Source organism: Camelus dromedarius, chromosome 5 (assembly GCF_036321535.1).
Source record: "Camelus dromedarius isolate mCamDro1 chromosome 5, mCamDro1.pat, whole genome shotgun sequence".
Lineage (NCBI taxonomy): Eukaryota > Metazoa > Chordata > Mammalia > Artiodactyla > Camelidae > Camelus > Camelus dromedarius.
Window position 1 is genome coordinate 34,571,520 of NC_087440.1, and position 18,503 is coordinate 34,590,022.

The window sequence follows — 18,503 nt, forward strand, 5'->3', positions numbered from 1 at the left end:
GTTGTGGAAACTGTAACCTAAATGTTCAGCTACCCATTTTCCATTCTCTAAGAAAGTATGCCCTCCTAACCACAGTCTTTTTTGCTTCTGTCCACACTGCAGGACAATTAAATAGTTGCTTTAGCATTATGTCCATGTTTTTATACTGTTTTCTGCTCTGGGGTCATCTGGGATCATCTGAGATCATCTTAGTGCATCATATCCAGAAATGATAATCTGATTATTTTTGAATACTTAGTTTTTAAAACCAGTGTATATTATGAACTGTTACTAATTCCAGTAATCTAGCTGAAAAAATTTTGAGGATCTTGCATAGAGAATTATATGATCTGGAGTAAAATTGTATTCTCATCAATATTTACACCTTTAAATTTTTTAAACTTCAATTTTCTTCAGTATACTATTATTTCTTCAATATACTGTTCTTTCCTCAATATACTATTGAATAAGTACTTCAATACAATTTTCAATAAAAGTGGAGACAGTGAACATTCTTGCTCTACATCCTACCATTGAATATAATGCTTACTATATTTTTGAAAATATCTTTTATAAGAGTAAGAAAGATCCTGCAATTCTTAGTTTGCTATGTTTTTTAAATTGTGAATGTGTACAGAATTTTATCAAAATTTTAGAGTAATGATGATAAGATTTTTATGTTTTGTTCATATTGTAGCATATACTATTTAGATATCTAATTCTATCCTTGCATTCATCAGTACTCCTTTATATGTAATGAGTATTAATTTGTTAGTAGTTTATATATGGTTTTTGCATATAAATATATGTGAGATTTACCTATAATTTTTTTCCTTGTTAGATTTTTGACATCAAGATTTTACTAGCCTCACAAAAATGAATAGAGTAGTTAATGTCTTTTACATGTACAGGTGTTTGTGGAATTGAAATTACTTATTCTTTGAATATTTGGTCATTGCAATTTAATTGTTTTGTGTTTGGTAGTTTATTTATTCATTCATTCACTAATCATAACTGAAAATTTGTACCATTCTATCAGCATCTTCCTGTTCCCCCTACCACCCAGACCCTGGCAACCACCATTCTACTTTGTTTCTATGAATTAGTCTTTTTTTTTTTTAATCCACAGAGATAAGTAAAATTATACAGTATTTGTCTTTCTCTGTCTGACTTATTTCACTTAGTATAATATCCTCTAAGTTTATCCAAGTTGTCACAAATGCAGGATTTTCTTCTTTCTCATGGCTGAATAACATTTGATTGTGTATATATATATATATATATATATGCCACATCTTCTTTATCCTTTCATCTAGCGTTGGCCATTTATTTTGACTATTCTGAATAATGCTGCAATGAACATGAGGATGCAGATAGCTCTTTGAAATAGTGATTTCACTTCCTTTGCTTAAATACCAGAGGTGGGATTGCTGGATTATATAGTAGTTTTTATTTTTAATTTTTTGAGAAACCTCCATACTGCTTTATATACTGGCTGTACCAATTTGTATTCCCATCAACAGTGTACCAGGATTCCCTCTTCACTACATCCTCACTAACACTTATAATCTCTCGTCTTTTAATAATAGCATTCTAACAGATGTGAAGTGATATCTCATTGTGGTTTTAATATGCATTTCCCTGATGGCCTCAGTAAAGTTTGAAGGAAAAAAATTTTATATATTATTGTGAGCTTTTTGCCAGTCCCACTGCTGTAGCAAATGTAAACAAAACAGACATTCCATCTGCTCTTTCGGGATTACAATCTGCATGTCTGTTGTCTTAGAATAAAATTTAAGGTAGTTGAGCATTAGAACATGAAAGTTATTTATGGATATTTTGAATGAAAGAATAAACCCTAAAAATATGAAATGAATGCATATTACCTGGAAATAAGTTGCTTTTTCTTTTTGTCTGAATCACAAATGGATTCACCCAACTTTACAGGGTCAGACGGTCTAATGGATGTAGAACTAATGCATGATGAGGTACTTTCACCCACTGAGACAGAGATGTAATCATTCTCTCTTATGGAACTATACTAGTTAACTATAGACTGGGGTGAATAGAGTAGGAGATGTTACTTGTACTAAAGGAAAAAAGGTGTGTAGATAATTTCTTTTTCTGAGGCTTTGTCAGATTTGTGATTACACTGATTATCTTGTCCTCAGCTGTAACATTTTCTTCTGTGGGTGTGAATTTTCATCATTTTATTATGGACCAACCATCATCTTATTTAAAACTGATAGAATATGCTTTTATTTTTCTTAAAGTTATCTTGAAGTCTAAACAGTTTTGTATTCACAAGATTATCTGGTGTTATTTAAATCTTTATTGTTGTCGATTTTGTGGTGGTTATAATTCTATTTATTGATCCTTCTGAATTGGTTTTCATAGTAAAAGGTACGTACATTTATATTTACATAAGCAACTTCCATTTTTCTCTTTCTTTTCCCACAAAACATATTTTTAATGAGGATAGACAGCTTTCCATTCCTTTCATTTTCCAGCTGCCATTCTTTTTCATTTTCCATGTTAAATTATATGAATAATTTAAGTTGGACTTTTAATTTTCTTTTCTGGGCATGAATCCATTGCTTTATTTTATGAATATTCTTAGTGGTAAATATGGGGAAAATATCCCTAGTGTCTAAAAATTAAAATCAGACAAGTCCTATTCATCTTGTGCTTTAATCAAGCATCGAACTGTAGCAGTTAGTTCCCTCATAGTAGTAGCCTGCTGTATGTCACTTGTGTTATATATTTGCTCTCTTCCTTTTCAACTTTGATGACTCTTTGTTTTGACAGATAACCAAACTGTGTATTTACGTTTTCAGCAAGTGATGTCCTCTTTGTAGGAGCCCCTCAGAAATTGACAGGTGTTAGGTCACATGATGATTTCTACATAAAGTGTAAACACAATGCAACTGTTTACATAAAGTCAAACCATTTGATTCTATATGAACCTGTTTAAAACACTATGAAGTATTCCAAAAGCAATATTACCCATTTGAACTCACCAAAATCCTTTAAATGCTACTATCTGAGTATTAAAATTGACATTCACTCTTTGTACTTATTAATCACAGCTGAAGTAAATTTAAATTTTATTGAAAAGTTATATCTGCTGCAATATCTGCACATGAAAGTCAGTGCAGGCCTCCAGTGGGGCAGTGGAATAACTGAATACCACTGGATACACAGAGGCGATGAATAATCATATGTGAATTTGATACAGTTGTAAAGATACGGAACATTTTCAGGGATAGTAAGCAGATGATTTGAGTGAAAAATCATATATAATGTACAATTTTTAAAAATATATAGTAAAGATCATTTACTGCAGTCTTAGCAGCGAGATTCTTCAATTATATCCAATGAACTGAAATATAGTCATCAACCTCAATTTTTTTCTTTTAAGACTTTATTTTCTAAAAGACTTTTTTCACTCTTAATATTGCACATTCTGTGAATTTTGACAAATATATGACACATATCACCATTATAGTATCATACAGAGTAGTTTCTCTGCCCTAAAAATCCTATGTGCTTTGCCTATTCCTGCCTCCTTCCCTGCGGACCTCTGGCAACCACTGATTTTTACTATCTACATAGTTTTGACTTTTCCAGAATGTCATGTACTTGGAATCATACAGAACGTAGCCTTTTAAGATTAACTTCTTTCACTCCATAATACGTGTTTAAGCTTCTTCCATGTCTTTTCATGGCTTGAAAACTCATTTTTTTTTTAGTACTAAATATCCATTGTCTGGATGTACCACAGTTTATTTATGCATTCACTTACTGAAGGACATCTTGGTTTGTCCAAATTTTGGCAGTTGTTAATAAAGTTGCTATAGACATCCTTGTACAGGTTTTTGTGTGGACATAAATTTTAGCTCCTTGGGGCAAATAAACACCAAGGACTACAGCTGCTTTATCACATGAGAAGAATATGTTGAGCTTTGTAAGAAACAGTCAAACTATGTTTCAAAGTGGCTATAATATTTTGCATTCCCATCAGAAATGAATGAGAGTTTCCATTGTTTCACATCCTCACCAGCATTTGATGTTGTCAGTTTTTTGAATTATGGCCATTGTTATAAGTATGTAGTACTTTGTCATTGTTATTTTAGTTTGTGTTTCTGATGACATATGATGTGGAGCATCTTTTCATATGCGTATTTGCCATTTTTGTATCTTCTTTGGTGAGATGTCTGCTAAAATCTTTGACCCATTTTTTGATCAGGTTGTTTGTTTTCTTGTTGAGTTTTAAGAGTTCTTTGTATAGTTTGATAACAGTCCTTTAACAGAAGTGTGTTTTGCAAATATTTTCTCCCAGTGTGTGGCTTATATTTTCTTTCTCTTGATAGTGTCTTTGCAGAGTAGAAAATTTTAATTTTAATGCTAAATTTCAGTTTTAAGTAGAAGCATAAGGAAGGTTCAGATTCAACAGTTCAATACAATTAAATATATTATTACTTCATTTCTGTGTGTTATTTGAAAGTATTATTTCTAGGAGTGAATTTTCAATTACCTAAACACTATTTTTAGTCCTACCTTAAAATTAACTGATTTTTTTTTAACTTTTGGAAAAAAATCATAAAATTAGCTGATATCATACATTATCTTTTAAAAATCAATTTTTGGTGTAAGTTGCATATAATAAAATGTACCTTTTTAAATTATACAGTTCAATCAGTGTTTATATATATGTTTACCCCTGTTTAATCACCACCTCAATCAATATTAGATAATTTCCACCATTCCAAAGGCTTCATCTTGTCCCTTAACTGTCTCCCTGACTACCTTTTCCCACTCCCACTGCCCTGGACAACCATTCCTGGTTTCTAACACTATAGATTAGTTTTACTTATTCTAGATAGTTACATAAATGAAGTCTTAATATTGTGGTTTATGTCTGGCTACTTTTGCTTAATGTTAGTTTTGAAGACTTATGCATGTTTTTGCATGCACTAAATGTTTCTTTTAATTGTTGAGTTGTATAAATATATCACAGCCTGGTTTTCCATGCTTCTCTTTTGTTTCACAGGTTTTAAAAATCAATTTCCTCATATCTCTTTGGTATTTTAGAGTGAACATGTTTTAAGCTTTATTTCTAATCTTTAAGAAATTTTAAAAAATTTGTATACAATTTCTTATGCCAAAATATTTGAATTTATTCTTCACTCTTCTTGCTCTTTTATTCTTATGCTAATTACTGTGTGTAGACTAAGTGCTTTAACTCTGTCCTGATCATGTGTTCTATTTTTCCATATCCACTGATGCCATTCTAATTTTATCTACCAGCATTTCTTCCCTAAGATTTTGTAACTTTTGCATAACCAATCTTCTCAAATATAGTCTAGGAGTTTCTAATCAGTTTTTCCCCATCTATGTTTTTAAACTAGAAAACCCTTCCCTGTTTACAATCTTTCAGTTACTACTTTCAATTATAAATAAAATGATTATCATGAATAAGGTATACACGCCACTTGATTACCTCTGTAGCCTAGTGGGCTCTCTCATCCTTCTTTACTAAACTTTAGCACCAGTAACCTTCCTTTAGTACCTTCCTGCCTCAGGGCCTTTGGGTATGTCCCAGCCTTATTCATATGCATAATTCCTACTCATATTTCAAATTTCAGCTAAAAATTATTCCATCAGGGAGACCTTTCTTGAGTTTGCTAGTTAGATGAATCTTTCTTATTAAAGTTTACATATCATCCCGCATCCTGCTTTTTTTCCATCCTGCCTTTTGACCATTATTCAATTATTAATGCTTCTGCTTAATGTCATTGTCATTATATAAATGCTTTTATTAGGGGAGATGCCATGTTAATTTCATTCATTGCCTTATTCATAGCACTTAATAAAGTACTCAAGTATTTTAGATCCTTAACAGCTGTTTATTGACTGAACTGTGGTGGAAAGGAGTATTTGCAATTGAGTATATCAGTGATTTGGACTGAGAGGTCAAGGGGTGAGAGAAAGAAGGCAAAACCTGAGGAAATATGGAGAGAAATAGAGAGAGAACAGAACTTATAAAGGTGAAGAAGAAAATGTTCTTCTGCCTTAAAAAAAAATCATACTCATTTGTTACTACAATCAGAGAAGATATTCCAAAGCAACTACATCAAAACACCCCAAAAATCCTTGTGCTAATAAAGGTAAACTAATATTTTATGATATTTAAAGAATAATGACATAGGACTTTAATATTAGAAACTTAGGAAATAATAATTCATGTCCTAAATAGAACACAGACCTTATCCTATTTTGAACACTAAAACTAGAAGGGACCAGCACACTGTTTTTGACCTATGTCTCTAATAAGCAGTATTACCTTGAGATGCATCTAGGTTTTTACTCTGTACTTTTTAACTATGTTATCAAGGATAGTTATTTAAACCTCTCCAAGCCTTAGTTTCCTGGTTTGTATAAGATAATATTTATTTCATAGCATTGTAATGAGGATTAGATAAGGTAATACATCATCATGGCCACAGCAGAGGAATTTTCACATATGTGTTTGGAAATTCAACACTGTTATTATTGCTGTTGTATTATTGTAATGTTCTTATTTTGTCACCATCACTGCCTTTATCAGTAGAAGAACATTTGGCTATTGGTGAGGAAATTGTGTTCTTTCTCAGTGGTGAAAAAGGAATCTTTGAGCAAATGCATTAACTTGAAATTCAATGCTATGATGTCAAAAAATGCCATAGTGGTATTCACCTTGTCAACAGGAAAGGGTTCTTGTGAGACCCAAGTAAGTAAATGAATGTGAAGGCAATTTGAACATTGTAAGTTACTATTGTTAAGTTTAGACCATAACTTGGAAGCACCTATGTGAAGCAAAGTTCTCATGAGAACAAGTTTATACATTTAATTCCCTTATGCAGAAGTCTTGTTCAATAGCCTATAAGGCTGTTACTTCCTGGGGACTACCAGTGTTTATATATTTTCTCTAGATTACACAGCAAAGGTGATTATTAAAAAAATGCATGGTTTAATTGGCCAAATATACAACCATTTTGAGCAAAAACAGTATTCTAATTAGAGATCTAAAAGTAATTTGATCACCTCCATTATTTTATGTGAATTTTTGTGCATTGTCATCTCTATTCATTCTCAGTGTTTGTCGGTCCACCTTTGGCCTGTAACCACTTCTTTGTCACCTTCCTGACTGATATCTTTGAAAATGTGTCAACAGTTATTGTGTTTTACAGTTTAACATACTGCTCAGCATAGCATAACATTTAGACCCCTGTATGTAGGATTTTTTCCTGTGGCAAAAAAAAATTTTTTTTATATCTGATTTAGTTAAGACCCTTAAGAGAATTTAGTGAGTTTCACACAGAACCTTTTTAGTTATTCATTAGCAACAATATAATGTGGTAGAAAAATAAGACCTTGAAGTCAGTGAAAACTGGATTTGAGTCCTAACTCTGTCACTTAATGGTTTTATGACCTTGAAGAAATTATCTGTGCTTTTTAAGCTTCTGATCCTTTTTCTGTATTATGGGGATAATAATAGACACTTTACTCATGGATGTGGTGAAAATAAATGAGATAATGTAAGACACGATGTTAGTGCCACACAAGGAGCAAGACTACTCAAAGAACAAGAGAATTAGATTCCATTTTATCTTCTCTCCAAGTTCTATGCATACAGAAGGGAATGGGGCCAAATTTCACACACACACACCCCCTGAACACACACCCTCGTTTGCTTACAGAGCAGTTAAATGCAAACACAATGGGGATTGTTTGTTTAGTTCTGGGGATAAAGCAATGACAAATCACTTTACAGGGCACAGCTGAATTCTCAGTGCAGGGAGAGAAGTGTTAACTCTTATGCATACAAGCTACTTGAATGTAAACCAGTCCATTGGGCTGCTTGATCTATGTAAATGAATTTTAATATAGACATTACTTGGGCATGTGAGGTCTTGTGCAATTTAAAAGATATTGGCAACTTAACTTCCTCTAAATGGAAAGAGCCTATCATTTTTAGAGTTGTATCCTTTTGTAACAAGACTCACCTGCTCATTGTAGTTACGTAGATGTTAGGAAAATTCCTGCTACTGTGAAGAGACCAGGGAAAAGAAATCCATTCTGTAGATAGGCTTGGTCAGTGCCAGGTCTCTAGATACTTGGAGGATACTATATTTGAAACTTCACATATAGTGATGCTTTTACCTCCTGTTCAGAAGGCTTCTGGGTCTAAGGGTATTAATCTCCACTCTATTTATAAATCCCTTAGGAATGTGCCAGGGGCTATGCTAAATATGTTTCATAAATTTTATGATTTATAAAACTTACAAGGCATTATTATACCATTTTTTCAGAAGTATAAACTGAGGTTCAGATAAGCTTAATAATTTACCCAAAATTCACATAGTGAAAAACTGGTGCAGCCAAAATTTGAGTTCAAGCAATCTTATATGAGATTCCTTTCTCTTGTGCATGGTTGGCAGTGAAGGAATGAAGAGGCTATGGAAGGAAAGTCACCATAAGGAAAAATAAAAATGGACCAGCTATGTATAAAATAAATAAGCTAGTAAGATATATTGTAAAGCACAGAGAATACAGCCAATATTTTATAATAACTTTAAATGGAGTATCATCAATAAAAACATTGGATCACCCTGTTGTGCACCTGAAACTAATACAATATTATAAATCAAGTATACCTCAATTTAGAAAACAAAGCGGTCTGAGATGAGAATCAAGACTTAACTGTTTCTGAACACATCCTAAGTGACAATTTATATAAATTATGGAACATTTACATAACAGAATAACATACTAAATCTATATGTATTTTATATGTATATTATATGTATATGCATATTATAAGGATCAATATGTAAACTGTGTTTTTTCAAGAAAAAGATACAAGATGTAGTTTCATGTTGAAATTTCTAGAAAGCAATATTTGTGCAACATAGAATATTTCTGGAAGTTCATATATGAAACTGATGTGGTTACCTCTGTGGAGCAGCACTGAGGAGACAACAGTGATGGAGTGAGGGGGTACTGACTCTCCGCAGATTAATTTTTATACTTAAAGTAGTTCAGTTTAAAGTAGTTTAGCAAAGAAAACTTAATTTTAAAATTGAGAGAGCACTTTAAACCTTATCTCAAAGTGGTCTACATTTTTTTTTTAAAAAAACGTGTTTTATGTCTGAAAGAAGATTAGTGATATAGGAGGCAGTATTGATTTATGCATAGTGGTGTCCCCTTAGTATTCTTGATAATCTGGTTTATTCTATGTCTGTCAGCAGAAAGTATGATTAGCATTTAGTGAAGTTATTATTTTTCATTTAGCAATTGAAAATACGAATTCTTCAAAAAAGGAAAGGACAGAGCATTCACCTATTTAAATCAAGCAATTTATACTTTCAAAGTGGTGAAGAGTTCAGATTGATAACACTGAACTGGTACATCAAAATAATTAAGCTTTAATCTCCTAGTCAGAAACTTCAGCTTAAGGATCATGAAGAATCAAGAAAATTTTTTCTTTTTAATCAGTCTAAAATGATTAGTAACTTTGTTTGTGGAATGATCATTTTCCAAGTACAGCAATGCAGTGTTATAGTAAAATAGGGTGAAAAGATTAAGGAGTTTAATTTACTTGGCATGTTATAAGTGTGTTTATTAAAACACTAAGAATTACAGCAAAACTTTATTATTTGTTAATATTACTTTTTCCTCACTGGGGGTTATATTGAGAAAGCAATATTCTAGAAATAAAGGCCACTGCCAAGTTTTTTTTTCTTTTTTTTTTTTTTTAAATTTGTTTCTACTTTATTGTAAAATAACCCCCTGGGTACTTAAAATGAAATCTATTTCTTTGTTGGAATGTAATTCCTCCCCCTCCTTCAGTAAGCTTTCCATCTCTGGTTTATTGTTGTAATGTTGTTCAAATAAAAAGACAGGTCTAGAATACTGATATATTAATCAGCATGCCTTATACCATAAAAAATAGGATAAAGGGGGCTGTGTATCATTTCTCAACAAATGTATTGTTTGCATAATGCCACACTTGGGATCTTTCTTCTGGTTTTATCATGAAATTAACTGAATTCAGTAAATGCATGCAAAAACTGTACTAAATGTAGAAAATCCATGTCAAATAAAAAATACCTTTCCCAAAATAGAATTGAAGCTTTTATAAAAAAGATCGATGATTTTAGCTTATCAGGTCTTATAACTTTTGCTTGTTTTAGTAGTCAGAGCAATCTTTTTCAGAATCAATAGATAATCCTTGGTTTCCGTTTATGAAAGTTGACAGAAAGTTGTTTTCAGTAGGGTTGACATGTGCAAAGTAAATAAGTAGAAAATACAGGCAGTTTTCTCAGCGTTTCTCATGACAGTGGTAACTTATTCAATAATACCTTATGATAGAAACCATCTTTGCTATGAGAAAGTTGGTATATTGAGAAAGGACAAGAATATGTGTATCAGGGCCTGAATAATATTTGGTAGGGTTTCCTACGAATTTAAAGAGGGAAATGTACTAAAAAAGTTGGATGAAGATATATGGTGTGCTTCCCAATAGCAGCTTGTCTTATCAGCCTGCTCTGGAGCTCTGTGTCATTTGTAGTGGGAGCCATGTTTTTGCTGTAGTGAGAATTTTATGTCAAGCACAAAGTCTATGAGACACACATCTTTTAGCAGATTGATTACTATTTGTTAGAACTTTCAGAACTCCCCAAGTACTCATACGGAATACTCTTCAGACTGCAAAGAAGCATGCAGCACAAACTGACAAGAATAAGAGTAAGATATAGTTGTATAAAAAATGTTGCTTAAATTGTCTGTTTGCTCTATTTACAAGATTCATAAATAATTGTGATTTGGGATCTAACAGATCCAGAAATAAACTTTAAACAAAAAATGGTTTATCCTCACATACTATGAAGACACTGGTAGGATTATATAAAATAAATACTAAACTCACATCATTAAATTAGATCAATTTACTATATACCATCTATCATCTTAACTCAATATAATTCTTACAAATACATTTATAAAATGTAAACAGTACATACTTTATTATATGTACTATGTATATAATAAATAATTTTTTGTTGTTGTAAGAATCACTATTGCTTTTTTAAATTTTATTTTAATTGAGTTATAGTCAGTTAACAATATAAATAAATAATTTAATAAGAATATATATGTATATATCTCTCTCCCCATAACGCCTTCTCAGGAATAGCCATTTTCCCTTTAACTTTCTTGATTACTTCTAGATCTCTAAATAATATATTTGTATTACTGTTTCTCTTACTTAATCAAATATAAACAGTTTTCCTGCTCTCCAGTTCTATTATCGATAATGTTTAATAATTTAAGTAATATGTTTCAAAATGTCCATGTTAATTTTTATTGACACACTTTAAATTTACATACAGTAAACTTCTCTCACTTTGGTATGCAGTTATCTTTGATCTTTGACAAATGTAAGGAGTTGGGTAAGTACCACAGTAAGCAAGATATGAGGCAGTTCCATCCACCAGAATATTCTCCAGCACTGTCCCTTGTAATCAGCTCCTTTCTTCATCCAAAACCTGATATCTATCATCTGATTTCATCCTCTATCATTTTTCCAGTATGTTATACAAATGAAATCATGAAGCACATAGCCTTTTGAACCTGGCATCTTTCCCTTATTATAATGCATTTAAAATATGTACATATTGTTGCATGTATCAATTATTTGTTCCTTCTTATTGCTGAGCAAAACTGCATTGTATGAATTCACCAAAGTTCGTTTATCCTTTCATAAGCTGAAGGGCATTTAGGTTGTTTCTACTTTTGGGGACAGATGAGTAAAACTACCATGAACATACATATACAGGATTTTTATGAACGTAAGTTCTCTTAGGTAAATACCTAGGAGGGAGATTGTTGGGTTATGTGGTAAGCATATGTTTAATTTTACAAGAAAATGCGAAACTCTTGGCTATACCATTTTTGCGTTACTACTAGAAATCTACAAAATTTATAACTGCTCTGCAGACTTGCCAGTGCATGTGGCTTCATCAGTGGCTTGCAATTGTTTTTGCTGAGGTAATAATTGTGCAGTACTATCTCTTTTTTGTTAGTTCACATTACCCCTAATGACTAATGATATTGAATATCCTTTCATATATATATTTACCATTGGTATATCTTTTTGGTGAAGTGTCTTTTCAATTCTTTTCTTTTTTTATTGGCTTGTTTCCTTGTTTTTGAGTTTTGAAAGTTCTTTATGTTCTATGGATTCATGTTCCTTGTGAGATATCAATCACCTTTGTAAATATTTTTCCCAGGCTGTAGTTTGTTTTTAAATTTCTTTTAACAGCATCATTCATGAAAAAGAAAACTATTTTAAATTTTGGTAAAGTCTAGTGTATCAGTACTTTCTTTGGAGATCATGCTTTTGATATTAAATATTAGAACCCTTTGCATATTCCAAGAGTCACCAAAATGACTTCCTATGTTTTCCTTTAGAATATTCAGAGAGTTCACATTTCACATTTAGATTTGTGATCTATTTTGAGTAAATTATTATATAAGATGAGAGCTCTGGTCAAATCTACTTTTTTTTTTTGCATGTGGATATGCAAATATTCCAGCTGCTTTTGCTAAAAAGTTTGTTTTATCCATCGACTTGCCTCTGCGTATCTGACAAAAATCAGTTGACCATAGTTGTGTTTCTCTGTTTCTGGGTATTCTGTCCCACTGATCTACATGTCCATCCTTTCACTGATACCACACTGTTGTCATTATTACAGTTTTATATAAGATACTGTGAGTCTTCAAACTTTGCTCTTCTTTTTAAAACTGTTTTTGTTATTATAATTCCCTTTCCTTTCAGTATACAATTTAGAATCTTCTTGTCAATATTTATAATAATTTTGTTGTGGTTTTAGTTGGATTGTATTAAATATATAGGTAAATTTGAAAAAAAAAACTATGTTAATATTGAATTTTATGACCCATGAGCATGGTATATCTCTTTTTCTTTAGGTCTTCTTTGCTCTCTTTAATAATACTTTGTAGTATTCAGCACGCAGATTCTGTACATCTTTTGTTAAGTTTATACCTAACTATTATTTTAGGAGCCATTTTAAATGGCACTTTAAAACTTTTGACTACTACTTGTTTATTACTAGTATATAGAAATACAGTTAACATTTGTATATTGACTTTGTAACTGGTGACTTGCTTGTTAGTTCTAAGAACCATTATTTCATAGTCTAAAGGATTTATGACATCGACAATTGTGTTATCTGATAATAGAGACACTTGAAAAAATCCCTGAGAAAAATGTATTGACATTATGAGTCCACGGTAAAAGCCAATACTATACCCAGTGTCACTAAAATGCATTGTTTGGGGAGCTAACTGTGGTATTAACTAGACATTGACGTTGGTCCAAAAACTTTCCCGTAAAGATAACATATTAACAAACTTCCCAAATGAAATAGAAGGTTCATATGCTAGAAGCGGGGGACGGGGTGGAAGATTGGGAAGATGGACAAATGTACACTAAGTTTTTCTAAATTCTTTGTAAGATGCATATTGTCATCCTGGACTGGAGTTCTTTTTATTAGACTTACATATTATACCTACTTTTTCGTTGATATTATATAATATACGTTCTTTGTTACTTTTAATGTTTAGCTGAGGCACATCTTTAAATACTTCTCATATTACACATGGCTGATACTAATTTCCTCTACTTTTCTGTCAGTCAGTTTCCCAAAATTGTTTTTCTTTTGGATAGGCTTTTTTTTTAAATGACATGTGAATAAGGAATAGATAGAAAAGCTAGCTTTTATTCTAGTTTCCAAAAATGAATAAGTAAAATTGAATTAAATAAAAAGGGAAAAAATCTGGCATGCTAACACCTACACTAGAATCCTAGTCCTCCCTGATAGGTTGTCCAGTTTCTTCTGAGAGTTCTTTAGCTTGGTCTGGGAGTAACCAGGATATCTGTCAGTGTAGGACTTGCATATATATATAGACAGTGAGGACAGCCTAAGTCCTGTAATTGCATAGAAAGGCTTTAAATTATTTAAGTGATTTCTGTCCTTTTCACACTTCCACACCATGTAACCACTGCCACTAGGCTTGTACGCTGGTTGAATCTTTTGTTTTCCACTGGAGAGCATTGCTCTCATGTCTGTTGTTTTCATCATCTCCTTTTTGTAAGATGGCTCTCTTTACTCTGTTTCATCTGGTTTTAAGATCGTATCTACTGGTCTTCCTGTTAACAGTGCTTGTATGTGTTTTATTTTTAAAATTTGTATCTGCCATTTCAGTTGGCTTTTGGTAAGGAGGAGAAAGAGACATATGTGCTGAGTTCACTGTCTTGAACCAGAAACATACAGGAGTCCTGATTTCGTTCTATAACCACTCTTTTGTAAGAAATAAGTGAAACTCCTTGGCCAAGTTTGGCAAATTAATCAGCTCTAGGAGATGAACTTTCCTGAACTTTTCTGTTATATTAATTTTTTTTCTATGTCTCTCATTTTTCTGTGTCCCTCATTTTCCCACCTGTCAGAACTCCTGTGTTGATTATGTTCATTCCTCCTATCAGGATTCCTATAACTAATTGCATAAATGTTTAATATTCTTTCTAGTTATCATTTCTTACTGTTCTCATTTTAAATAACAAATTTGCTTGTTAATTATCTCAAAATATTTCCACTGATATGAAATGAAGCAATGACATTAATCAAACTACTTAGGACAGAAAGTTAACTTAGGGCAGAAAGATAACTCTTGGAGCTTGCATTATTAATCATTATTGTGTATGATTTTCCTTTAAATCATAGTAGTGCTTTAAAAGAGTTAATTTTTCTGCCAAGTTACCTGTCTTACAATCAGATAATAGTTTAAGGACAGAGCACAGTTCAATCCATAGACTCCTGTATTTTCAGAACTAGGAAGTACAGTGGTGTAGCTCTAGTGCAGCCTCACTTTCTCACACATGCTGAACAAAATCATAGCGCTTAAATGATATGCTGGTAAGTTCAATAAGTGGAAGAACTGTTACAGGGTTCCTCATTCTTAGACCCATTGTTTTCCTAAAACTTCTATTTTCTTTTCTTCCTTTAGAATACACCACTACCAAAACAAACAAACAGTCCACACACTTTTAGCCTCACCTGTTCATTGCTGTAGTCTGTGTGATTGCACAAATGCCAGATCTGTTAACTATCTGAGGAAGCTGACTAAATTCAGATGCTTATCACATGCAGTTTAGTCAGTAGTATGTAAAGTGCTAATTTTCATTTACATAAAATATTTCTGATCCAGTGGTTTTCTGAACAGCATTAGAATTTTTGTCACGTTTACATGTTTTAAACTTAATGAATATGTTATTTGCAAATGTTTGAGCAATAAGATAATAAAATTATAAAATACCTGCTGTCAGTATCCTCACAGCACTATGTATATATAATAATTACAACATTATAAAATTATAATAAGCAATTACCCACTAAAATAAATTTAGGGAGAAAAAGTTTAGAATAGTGTTACATGAATGTAAAGAGGATTAATTGTAAATTCAAAAAAAAGGACTGCAAACATGATTAAATGCAAAGATAAACATAAATCAGGCTGAACACATTTGTCTTGGGGAAAGAAATTATAAAAATGTTTGGTAGTAAAATGAAACTGCTTATAAGTGATTTCAAAATAATAATACACCCTAGATGATTTTATTGATTTTATAACTTTAAAGCTGTGACCTGGTGCCTTCTATGTGTTTTCTTGTAAAGTTATAATCTAATTATGAAGTGACCAAATATTAAAGAGCTGCTGTGAATCCACTGCTGCCTCCAAATGTTACTTTTGATGTTTATAACTCTTCTAATGAAAATTGCATGCACTAACTATCAATAGAAAAAGATTAAATACTATGGTGCTGTGAAGTGAAACACAGATTGGTTTTCTCTGTGTTAAGGTTATGATTGGATTATTGTGAACTTAATATTTGTTCCAACAGAAAATGATTTCTTTCTTTAACTATGCATTACAATAAGTGAATACACAAAGTTATTTCTGGAAGTTAAGGGGTATTTTGAAACCATTTGAAATAGTTGTATATTGTATCTTTTCTTCTACTCTAAATGCTCCTTTACCTCAACCCCAACTTGGCTGTTATTTTATGAAAATGCTACATAGTGCTCCAGGGAAAAGAAACAGGTTTCTTATCTTCAGAAACTTAATGGGATATTTTCTTATACCTCTATTTCTGTTTAGGCATGTGTGGGGGTGGATGTGTGTGGTGTTTGAGTTATTGATAAAAAAAAAGGAGGAACAGCTAAGTTCTGGTTAACTTATTTAGCTCAATTACTATCATTCACAGCCCATAAGAAAGCTACTTTATGGTCCTTCGTTGTCTCTGTCTCACTCATTCTTCTATTTTCTAGCATCCCTTTCCAAAATGCCACACTTCAATATTCTACTCAGGCCACTCTTTAGTTTTCCCCTGAGAAATACCTCTCCGTGCTATGAAATTACACGTCATCCTCTATTTTCCTTTTCGTCTCTACACTTGTTATTCCTTAACACAAATTTCAGGTTTTAAAAGTTAAATTTCTTCCTAAACTCACTCACACTGAAATGTGAATGTGAATAATGACTATACTGTCATGTTTAGGAATGATAATCTAATAAAAATCTACTTACATATTAAATATATATTAGATGATGAAATTTTGGGCAAGATGCATATGGCAGGTGAGTTTGGCTCCCAATGAGACTCTACACCCTGATCACCAGGCTGAATATATTATTTAATATGTCAAAAAGAATTTTGTATATGTAATTCAGTTTACTAAACAGTTGAATTTAAAACAGGAAGATTATCCTGGATTATCTGGCAGCAGGGGCACAATATTATCACATGATTCCTTAGTACACAAGGCAAGGCAGGAAGAGGATTTAGAGAGATTCAAAGCACAGAAAGAATTCAGTGCTCCCTTGTTTGCTTGAGTTTGAAGGGAGTAATAGGTCAAGAAACCAGGGACTTCAGTCCTACAATCGCAAGAAACTGAATTTTTTTCAACTTTAGAAGAAGCTTGATACGGGGTCCCGGAAGAGAATGATAGCCTTGGCAAGATCTCGTAATGCCTTAATACTACTGCATCATTCATGTTCAAAAATATTGCTTATTAAAATATATGTCTTTTAAAAATTAAATCAGTTAAAACTCCTGCCCTTAAAATATTATAGAGGAGTGGAAGAGAAAGAGATAAAGTACATTTTAAATATATGGAATGACTGAAAGACAACGTTTTTCATAAAACAAGTAAGAATAAATTGCTCCGAGACTTCAGAGGAATTATTATTTAAAGCTGGAATATGTTGGAAGGATACTTGAAGTAATTGGTGTCTAGTCTAAGTTGATTCAAATTTCACCATTTTATTTTGAGAAGGAATTGAAAATGTTAACTTCTACATCATTGGCTTATCCAAGATCTGATTTATACTTGACAACTATTCAGTAGGTGTGTTTATTATCTTTATTTTTGACATAAATTAGGCTTCTATTTCTGTCCTAAAATAAAGATTTTAAAGCTGTTGTCTTTATTAATGTGCACGTGTGTTTAAAATAATACAGAATGTAGTAAAGTTCTAGGGGAAAGTGGTGAAGTACATGTGGCTATGTAACGTTATTAGCACTGAGGTGGTGAAACAAGAGGTTTCAGTATGTTAGTGTGTCCTAATACTTTGCACTAAAAATGTACAATAAAGAAGTGATGTCATCAACTAAATAATGCTATTTAAAAAGGAAAATTGGTTCATGGTAAATGAACTGAAAGAGAAACTGGTTCATTTTCTAAAATACATTCCTAAATTTTTTTATGGATTAATATTCTCTCCAAGGGATATAGTACAATTATTCAGTAATTGGGATTTAACTGTATACAATAATGCTGATTGAAATCCATGCACAGAATATACATTAGCAAAATCATAGTTTCTATCCCTTTTTTTTTTTTTTTTAATACAGTAAATTTACACAGCACTTCAGGTCCAAAGACAAGCACAGCCAGGTGAATCTCCTGGATGGCCTCCCCTATATTTCTGACTCTCACTTTACCTGGCAAGTAAGGTAGGCATAGATACCTTTGCTTTTTCTAAATCTGTCCCTAACATGTTTTCATATGCCAACATTCATATTTGTGTCTTTTGTCCCAGTATTACCCTGGCCAATGTGCTTATTCAATTCTATTATGTATAATGAAACATCTAAATGATGAGCATTTATGTCAACTTGTGATAGCTAATCTATTTTCCAGCATCCTCATACATGCTTTCAGAACTTTGTGACTTCTCTATTTAGCTGGCAAGACTTACGAAAAAAATCTGAAGAAGACTGATGTTTACAGAACAGAGGGTTTTCATGTTACCCTTCTCCCTGGCTGCATATTTTCAAATTTTATGCCTCATCTGCTGAAATCTTTTTCAACACAAACCCCAACTGTGCAGCTGTG

The 18,503-nt window shown here is 32.1% G+C and overlaps 1 long non-coding RNA gene across 1 annotated transcript in view; it reads left to right on the forward strand.

The window, feature by feature from the left end:
* LOC105094197 (uncharacterized) overlaps positions 1-18,503 on the forward strand; it is a 1,056,246-nt gene that overhangs the window by 326,133 nt on the left and 711,610 nt on the right. Inside the window, exon 12 of the long non-coding RNA XR_004137286.2 lies at positions 18,020-18,121. This is a non-coding gene — a long non-coding RNA (uncharacterized LOC105094197). The remainder of the gene's footprint in view (positions 1-18,019; positions 18,122-18,503) is intronic.